The sequence below is a fragment of the Stegostoma tigrinum genome, chromosome 35 (genome assembly GCF_030684315.1).
Source record: "Stegostoma tigrinum isolate sSteTig4 chromosome 35, sSteTig4.hap1, whole genome shotgun sequence".
NCBI classification, from domain to species: domain Eukaryota; kingdom Metazoa; phylum Chordata; class Chondrichthyes; order Orectolobiformes; family Stegostomatidae; genus Stegostoma; species Stegostoma tigrinum.
The window spans coordinates 8425139-8435092 of record NC_081388.1 but is presented as its reverse complement, the minus strand read 5'-3'; positions in this window follow the sequence as shown (position 1 = coordinate 8435092).

Genomic DNA, 9954 nt, shown 5'->3' with positions numbered 1-9954 from the left:
GTCTTGGCCACCTCAATTCCAGGGAAGACAAGCCTAGGCTTTGGAATCTCTCCATGCATTTTAACTCCTACAGTCCAGGCATTATCTGACCAAATATTCACTTAATACAGCCTCCAAAGGTCCGTAAGCCTGCTTTCTCATTAGAGTGATGGCTGGTGTCGATTAACCTGAGGGGGTCTCTGTTGAGGGGAAAGGTTGAGAACCATTGTGGTAACCCCAGCCAGAATTGAGCCTGAGTTACTGGTGTCACTCTGTATCACAGTGATCCAAGCTAAATCGACACTACATAGCACTTGGTGATCAATATCTTCTTCTGAACCTGCATTGCACAGGATTCCAGGGCATGGTCTAACCCAAGGCTTTGTACAGGCGAAGCACAATCCACACCGTCTTGTATTTGAGCCCTTCGGATTTCAAGAACATTCGGCCCATTGACAGCTGCTGGCCAATCAGAGGCCAGAAGCTCTTGGACTCAGTGTGCACCGCTGGGGAAAACCATGCCAGTTGCTGGAACAGCGCCCCTGGAGCGTCGGGATTGTGCGGTTGCAATTTGGTGGGGTACACAGGACATTTTTCTCCAATTGGGCATTTCAAAGGAAGGGGCAGGAGGGCGGAAGGATTTGCTGTCTTTCACCCAAAGAAGGATGTCCTGGCCACAGAGGCAGTGCAACAAAAATTTACCAAACTGATTCCATGGGATAGCATAAGAAGAGAGATTAAATCGATTAGGACTATGTTCACCGGGGAGTGTAGAAGAATGAAGGGGTGATCTCATAGAACCCTCTAAAATTCTAACAGGACTAGAGAGGGTGAACACGGGAAGGATCTTCTCAATGACCGAGGAGTCCAGAACCAGGTGTCACTCTCTAAGGAGATGGAGTAGATCTTTAGGACTGAGATGAAGAGAACATTCTTCACCCAGCGAGGGGTGAGCCATTCAGCAAATGACTGAGGCCAAAACATTGAACATTTTGTACAATCAGTTAGTATAGTTCTGAGGGCCAAAAGGATCAAGGGGTATGAGGAGTAAGGAGGGATGGGCTACTGAGTTGACTGATCAACTATAATCACTGAGCGGGCTTGAAGGGCCGAGTGGCCTACACCTGCTGGGATTTTCTATGCTTCTGTTGGGAGTTAGGAATGTGACAATGTTTGGGTACATCATTGACCCACTTAATCTATTGTTTTTCCTCTCCTACAAGCTTTGGGGGTAGAAAATTTCATTGCTGGTGTTAGATCACAGATTACAGAGGTTTGGTTTAGCCCAGATAGGTGCAATCAAGTCTTGGAAGAAACTCTTGTTGATTTGGCATCAACCTTGAAGAGAAAACAGAGTTAACATTTCAGGCCCGGTGGAAGATGAGTAGATGTGACGCCTGTGAATTCACCTTCGGATTCTGGGTTATGAGGCATTCATTCTCCCCGCTCCTCATTCTTCCCATCTTTCCCCCCTCCATCTGACCTACCAAAAACTCTGGTAATCTTATGGGCCTCACAGAGCCCTCTCTCATCCCGACAAATGGGGCCTCACCTGTTTAGCCTCACAAGAACTCCATGGGGCTGCGCCATTCCTGCTCTTTTACGAAGATTCCCATGTTGCACACACACCAAATTTCTCCACATTCCATGAAGGAAAAGGGAGCCACTGAGGCTAAGTGTTTTGTGATTTTTGTCGGGAGACGCACAGCTGTAATCTGTGTCACTAAGACGATGGAGTCTTCTCCCATCCCTAAATCATGAGCCCTCGCTTCCCCAAAATTCCCTCAGCCACGTGAATTCCAGCCCGAGTTCCAGGCTTTCATCTGCCTCAGAGGCCTGAGGCCCCGCAGCTAACCCACGAACGTAAAGGAGGCCAGGCCCTCAAAATGGTGGCCTACCTCGAGTTGTATCCCCCTGCCCTCAATCTTGAAAAATTATCTTGAACTTGACTTGAACTGCGGGTTTGCCTTGTGATTGGCTGCAGTGGAGCCCAGCACAAGGCGACAGTCCATGGCTTTTTGAGGAAATAGCCGGAGAAAGAGTCCAGGGAAGTTACCTGAGGAAGGCTGAGTTGCAGGCTGAGGCTCTGGGTGCAATTTGCATGTCGCGGATAGTTTCTGTTAATCATTGTTTCTCATTTCAAAGCTCAAACATTGATTACAGATGAGAGTAAACACTCTGGCTCAAACGCCAGGGATAATAAAACTGTCTTTCAAAATCAGGCAAACCGTTGTCAGTTAAACACGCTGTGCAATTTCAAAGCTATGCCTCATTTCTCCCCTGATATTACAAGAATTAACATTTTGTCAATAGTTAAGTGGCTGTCAGATGTGAGATGTGTAGAATGAGCAGGTTAGACCCTATTGGCTAAATTTGGGCCAGAAAGGCTAAAGATACCCTACAATCCAGGCCAATAATGCAAGAGTTGTGCAGACTGTTGGTCAGGCCACAGCTAGAGTACTGTGTGAAGTGCTGGTCGCCTAATTACAGGAAGGATATGATAGCACGAGAGGGGTGCAAAAGAGGTTCACCAGGATGTTGTCTGGGATGGAGAACTTGAGAGACAAAGAGAGGCCAGATAGGCTTAGATAACAAAGTGTGAAGCTGGATGAACACAGCAGGCCAAGCAGCATCTCAGGAGCACAAAAGCTGACATTTTGGGCCTAGACCCTTCATCCTAGAGAAGCCTCTGTGTTCATCCAGCTTCACACTTTGTTATCTTGGATTCTCCAGCATCTGCAGTTCACATCATCCCAGATAGGCTTAAGTTGTGTTCTCTAGTGAATGGGGGACATGACCTGAGTTGTGTAAGATTATGAAGGGTATGGACAGGCTGAGTAGAGAGTGGCCCCCTTGGTTGAGGTGTCAAACAGGAGGGGATATTGTTTTGGGGTAAGGGAGAGAAGGTGCGGAGGAGATTTGAGGTAAAAATGTTTTCACGCAGCAGGTGCTGGGAATCTGGAACACGTTGCTTGGGAAGGTCGTGGAGACTGGAAAGCTTAGAACCTTTCAGAAATATTTCGGCTGAGTGCTTGAACTATCATAACATTCAAGTGTATGGGACAAATGTGGGAAATTGGGATTAGTGTGCCTTTACTGGTAGTGCAGATTCATGGGCTGAAGGGCCTTTTCTATGCTGGATAACTCTATGATTCTGATAACCCAACAGAAGGCTGCTGCAAGGAGTTGCTTGAAGCCATCGCTCAGATGTCTTTAACCTGGGCGATTAGATTAGATTCCCTAAAGTGTGGAAACAGGCTATTCGGCCCAACAAGTCCACACTGCCCCTTGAAGGATCCCACCCAGACCCATTCCCCCATAACCCACTCACACTCCGGGTAAGTTAGCACGGCCAATTCACTTAACCTGCACATCTTTGGGCTGTGGGAGGAAACCGGAGCACCCGGAGGAAACCCACGCAGACACGGGGAGAATGTGCAAACTCCACACAGACAGGTGCCCGAGGCTGGAATCGAAACTGGGTCCCTGGTGCTGTGAGGCTGCAGTGCTAACCATTGAGCCACCGTGCCGCCCAGCTGGCTTCAGATTTTTGAGTCCCTTCATTTGCAGGATGGCTGTGGTGCGCTGGCCTATTTATTCAGCCTTGTCAAGTGTTTCCAAGATATATGAATTGAGATTGGGGGTGGACCTTTTCTCTGCTTGAGATGGCTGTGCCTTTAAGATAAGATTATTGGCTGTCTGTTGGGTGACTTGGTTAAGCAGCAATCGATCTTCAAAATATTCAACAGCCCCAACTCCACTGATGTCTTGGGAGGAGAATTTGACTGGCTCATGATGCTCTGAGAGAAATAAAACGTTTTTCTCACCTCTTCCTTCAATGGCACGCCCCTTATTTTCCGACTGCACACTTTCATCTTCCCATTGTCCCATTCAGTTATGAAGTGTCTGCAATTACACAGTCAGGTACTGTCCTGTGCAAACAAGAATGGGACAGGGACAAAAATCTGCTGTCACCCCAAATATCCGAAGCCATTTTTGAGGCATCTCGCTGCACTCGGAATCGACAGTTTTGCTATTAACTCTGTTTCTTTCACTGCAGGAGTTGCTCCATTCAACGAGTATCTCCCAGTGTTTTTCTGTTCTCTTGTTGCAAGGAACATTCTGATCTTTCTATAGTTCCTACCCAATGAATCCATGAAGCTGTCTCTAGGACATAACCTTTGCTCTCCCTTGAGCTCTGTGAGGAAATGTAAACAGTAATAGAGCCATGCAGGACAGAAACAGACCCTTCAGTCCAACCAGTCCGTGCCGAATGTAATTCCAAACTAAACTAGTCCCACCTGCCTGCTCCTGCCCCATATCCTTCCAAACTTACCCCAGTCATGTACTTATCCAAATGTCTTTTAAACACTGTAACTGTACCCACATCCACCACGTCCTCATTCCGCGTACAAACCACACGCTGCATAAAAAATTTGCCCCCCGTGTCTTTTTTCAGTCTCGCTTTAAATATGTGTCCCCCTCGTCTTGAACTCCCTCAAAAAGAAAACTACCATTTCCCTATCGATACCCTTCATTTCAACAACGTTGAAGCTGTCTTCCTCGAAATGTAACATGTCCCTCGAGCATTCTAACCACTTTCAGGACTTAATGCTGTTTGAAAGGTGACACTCCAACTGATTATTTATTCTCTGTCAACAGAGGGCCTTCTTGACTGTGCAGAGTAACTCGATAGATTTCATTCTGCAGTGTCGAGCCACTGAGAATAGTTCCATACATGAAGGGAATGCAAAACGTCCCTTATCACAGAATTGTTGCAGTGCAGAAGAAGACCATTCGACCCATTGTTCCTAAACCAGCTTGTTAAAGAAGCATCATCACCGAGTGCCAACCTCTTGCATTTTCTCTACACATTTGTGCGTTATTTTTATCCAAATAGCCATCCAATGCCCATTTTGAATGGCTCAGTTGAACATTCCTCCGAACATTCCCAAGCACAGCATTCCATACTCTAACCACTCACTGAGTGAAAAAGGCATTTCCTCACACTTTACCCCTGCTTTTTTCCACAAGTCTCTTCGAAGCTGTGCGCTCCCCCACCTGGTTCTTGTTCCTTTTACAAGAGGGGAAAATAATTATCTCCCTCGCTACTCTGTTCAGCCTGCTCATGAGTTTGAAAACCTCCATCAAATCTCCTCTCATCTTTCTTCTTGCTAAAGAGAACATTTTCAATCTCTGAAGTTCCTCAATCCAGGTGCCAAACTTATAAATCTCTTCAGCGCTTTCCCCCTCTCCAATGTATTCACATCTTTCTCACAATGTTCACAACTGTACACCATACTACATCTGAGGTCCAACAAGCATCTTGTACAAGTTTGACATCACATCCTTGCTCTTGTAGCTCATGCCCTCAGTAATAAAGCCAAGGCTATGGTATGTTTTATTTACTGTTTTCTCCGCGTTCAAGTTTTGAAGTCAGTTATAACATTTAAAAGGCATCTGCATGGGTATATAGAGAGATATGGGCCAAATACTGGCAGATGGGGCTAGATTGATTTAGGGTATCTGGTTGGCATGGACAAGTTGGACCAAAGGCCTGTTTCCGTGCTGTACAGCTCTACGACATCATGACTCTAAGTTAGGGCCTGTCCATTCCGGATAGATATTAGGAGACGCTTCTGTCCATAAAGATTGGTAGCGTTTTCACGCACTCTTTCATAAATATTTGGTCAGTAGCTGACTTTAAACCTGAGATAGATCATTATTTTTTTCTTAAGGTTTTGAGGGATATGGGCTAAAAGCAGGTATATGGAGTTAGGCCACAGGTCAGCCATGATCTCATTGATTGGTGTAACAGGCTCAAGGGGTTGAATGGCCTATTCCTGTTATTATGTCCCTCTGCTTCCACATTTGCTTCATAATTGTACCTCAATTTTTTTATTGTCTTTCAAAGATCGTCCCACAAAAATGCATCTGCCTACACTTCTCTGCACTGAATTCATCTGGCACCTACCTGCCCACTCCACCAACTTGTCATTGCCCTCCTGGATTTCCATGCTGTCCTGCTCACGGCTTACAACTCTTCCAAATTTTATTCTTGACAAATTTCTAGCATGTAGAAGGACCTGTGCTATTGGTAACTATTGCCCATGTGCTGAAGCTCTCACTGAAATGAGTCCATTCATTTGCTGAGGGCTTGGACTGTAAGCTTCAAACATCTCCCAACAATTAAGAGGGAGGTTGAAAACGATTTCAAACACGATGAAGAAGTTAGAACAAAAGCCAGGAACAGCTGGTATGACATAGAAAGCATGTTTGAAATGTCCAGCTGGGTTGTCCTTCATTTCTGTGTAGGATAGGCCTACAATATTTGTCGAATTGTCATTGTTTTTCCTGCCATTGCAACAATATCTTTCCTGAGATAAAGAGGCCATTGGACGACATTCCAACTGTGATCTAGCCAAGATGCAATACAATTGAAACAAGGCTTCAATAGTCCTAGATTACAAAGTGTGGAACTGGATGAACACAGCAGGCCAAGCAGAATCTTAGGAGCACAAAAGCCGACGGTTCGGGCCTAGACCCTCAATAGTCCTAGGGTTGGTGACGGCCCAGTAGTATTATCACTCAGTCATTAACACATAAAACACTAAATCTGTATGTTAGTCTTCAGTGAATTCTCAACAAGGACCCCCAAGTCCCCTTGTTCATCTATACTTTCCATCTACTTTTCATGCTAGAAATACTGTATGCGTCTCTTTCTCTGACCAAAGTGGGCGACTTCACAGTTATAATCTGCTAATTTGGGAAGGCTCAACTGTTGACACTTACAGAGCATGGAAACAGACCCTTCGGCCCAACCAGTCTATGCCAGCCATAACCCCAAACTCAAATCGTCCCACCTGCCTGTGCTTGGCCCATAAGCCTCCAAACCTTTCCTATTCATGTACTTATCCAAATGTCTTTTAAACATTGTAACGGTACCCACATCCACCACTTCCTCAGGAAGTTCATTCCACACACAAACCACCCTCTGCATGAAAAAGTTGCCCCTTGTGTATTTTTCTAAATCTTTCTCCTCTCACCTTAAAAATATGCCCCCTCGTCTTGAAATCCCCATCCTAGAGAAAAGGCACCTGTTGTTCACATTATCTATACCCCTCATGATTGTATAAATCTCTGTAGGGTTACCTCTCAACCTACAATGAAAAATTCTAGGCCTGTCCAGGCTCTCTTCATAACTCAGGCACAATCAAGGTCCTGCTTTAACTTGTATAAATCCTGCCCTTGTTTATTTTACCAAAATGCAATATCTTGTATTTGTCCAATTTACACTCCATCTGCCACTCCCGAACCCATTGACCCTATTGCTCAACATCTCTTTGTAATCTTAGATAACCTTCTCTGTACGTTTTCTGCAGAATGTCCAAATTTTCGAAGGGTATTTGGATCACAGGGTCCATTGCTGCCATGATCTCAGTTTCAATTGTATAGTATCTTGGCTAGAGCACAGCCGGAATCTCAGGGCACTGAGAATGAAGGAGCCGTAAGTTGGGCCTGAGATAAGGCTCCCCCAAGAAGGCCATGGCTATAAGGGATTGTCCAGGATCTATTGGCCCTATCGCCTTTCATCTACGACGCTCCTGGGCCACAAGATCCAGCTCCTTTTAGCCAGGCCTTCCATATTTTCTTCTGCTCTGCAGTAAGCCTTTACACATTTCCCCTAATCCCTGCTCCAATTCTGACCTCTCTCAACTGCACATTTCTCTCAACCCCTCCACTCTGGAGTGCAATTTGCATCTGGTGACTGTTTGCCGGTAACAGACGCTTTTTCTGAGCTTAGCGGAGCTACGTGGGCCAATCAAGTTCTGATTTGCTCCAATAAATCACTGTGCGCCTTTTTTCCCCCTTCCCTTCCCTGTCTCCCTTTCCCATTTGTTGCCTCTCTCTGTCTTGCTAATTAACTCAGTACAGGGCTGACCCAGCTCTGCAGAGGGACACACTGAAATGAATTAGTGGAATCTTGAAAATGCTTACGATCAAATAACTTCGCAATAATGATCTCAATCAGCTGCTTAATTAGCCTGCGTGCTTTGAGAAATTATACTACCGGAGGAGAATGCTGTTAAGATCTGACCAAAAAGACATATTAATTGAGTCTCTGTAGGAGATGCTTGAAGTATAATTACACCCCAAGAAAGAAGCCTACTCTTAATCAAAAGCAAAGATTTCAGTGGGCTTGGCAGCAAAACAGCGACTTTCATGTTTATGTTTCATTTAGTTGTTGACAGTTTGTTCTTTTGATAACATACACGTTAAGAAGCCCTGAAGCAATATTCATGCCTAAGCATTTAGATCCACAGGCCGTGTATGGGATAAAGTGGGAGGCGAAACATCCTCTGATTTCTGCAAACGTGTTAGCTCTTGCAATATGAATGCTTGACTTCACTTCACCAACTTTATTAAAGCTCTTCGGACAGCACCTTCTAAAGCCACGACCACTTCCATCAGAAGGACACAGGGCAACAGAGACATGGGAACACCACCCCCTTCAAGTTCCCCTCCACACCGCTCGCCATCCTGACTTGGAAATATATCGCTGTTCCTTCAGTGACTCTGAATCAAAATCCTGGAATTCCCTCCCTAATGGCATTGTGGGTCAACCCACAGCCGGTGGACTGTGGTGGCTCAAGAAGGCAGCTCACCACCACCTTCTCAAAGGCAACTAGGGATGAGTAATGAATGCTGGCCCATCCTGTGACATCTACATCCCACAAATGAATAACAAAAAAAAGCAAGTAACAAGGGATTGATTTACAGAGCAAACTGAAAAAAAAAACTCAACTGTCTCACCAAGATTAGTGCGATGTGAGCTTTTTCTGATTGACCAATTCTGCTGGTCATAGCATTGCTATAATGTGGAAGCAGGCCATTTGGCCCACATCACCCATCTAAAGAGCATTCCACCAATGCCTGCCCCATCCTAACCCACACATCTTTGGACTGTGTGAAGGAACTGAAACGCCCTGAGGAAACCCACACAGGCACAGGGAGATTGTGCACAAACTCCACACAGATAGTTATCTGAGGTTGGGGTTGAACCTGGGCCTTTAGTGCTGTGAGTCAGCAATGCTAACCACTGAGACACCGCGCCACCCCACAGGTTGTGAAATCCTGCAACATGAGCAGTATTTACACTGCTCTGGGAGAGTTGCAGTCTGAACAGGGGCCATTTTATTTCATTATTTAGGATGGAGTCGACCCATTACACCAGAATGTGACATACATAAGTGAGTGCAGTTGCTATCGTCCCACTCTCTCATTAGAAAGGGATGAGTGGGTGGTGGCTTAATCTCAAGGCCACCAGGGGAGTTACCTGCAGGAGGGGAGATTGCCTAGTTTAGGCTTATGTTCTCGAGGAGAATGAGAGGAAATCTAAATGAGGGATATTAAAGGGATTGATAAAGCAGATGTAGAGAGAGTGTTTTCTTTAGTGGGGCAATGTAGAATGAGATGTTACACAATTTTGGTTGAGGGCTAGCAGATTTAAATCAGGCTAAGAGAAATTACTTCTCTCAAAGGGCCGTAAATCGGTGGATTTTAAAAGCATTGGATGTGGGCAGCATTTGTTGCCTGTCCTCGAGAGCAGTTAAGAGATAACCACATTGCCACATGTAGGCCAGACCAGGCATGGATGGCAGCTTCATCCCTAAAGCACATGACTGAACCACTTGGGGCTTTTTTTACCCCTTAACAATGGATTCATGGTTATCATTAGACTCTTAATTCCAGATTTTTTGTTGAATTCAAATTCCACCATCTGCCCTGGCAGGATTTGAACTCAAGTTGCCATGGTTATACAGGTCTCTGGCCTAACAGTCCACCAATTTTACTACTAGGCCAATGCCTCCTCAGAGTGTAGTGAATACTGGGACACTGGGTAAATTTGAGGAGGAGGTAGTCAGGTTTTAAATTAATAATGGGGTAAATGGCTACAGTTGGAGGACAGGAAGG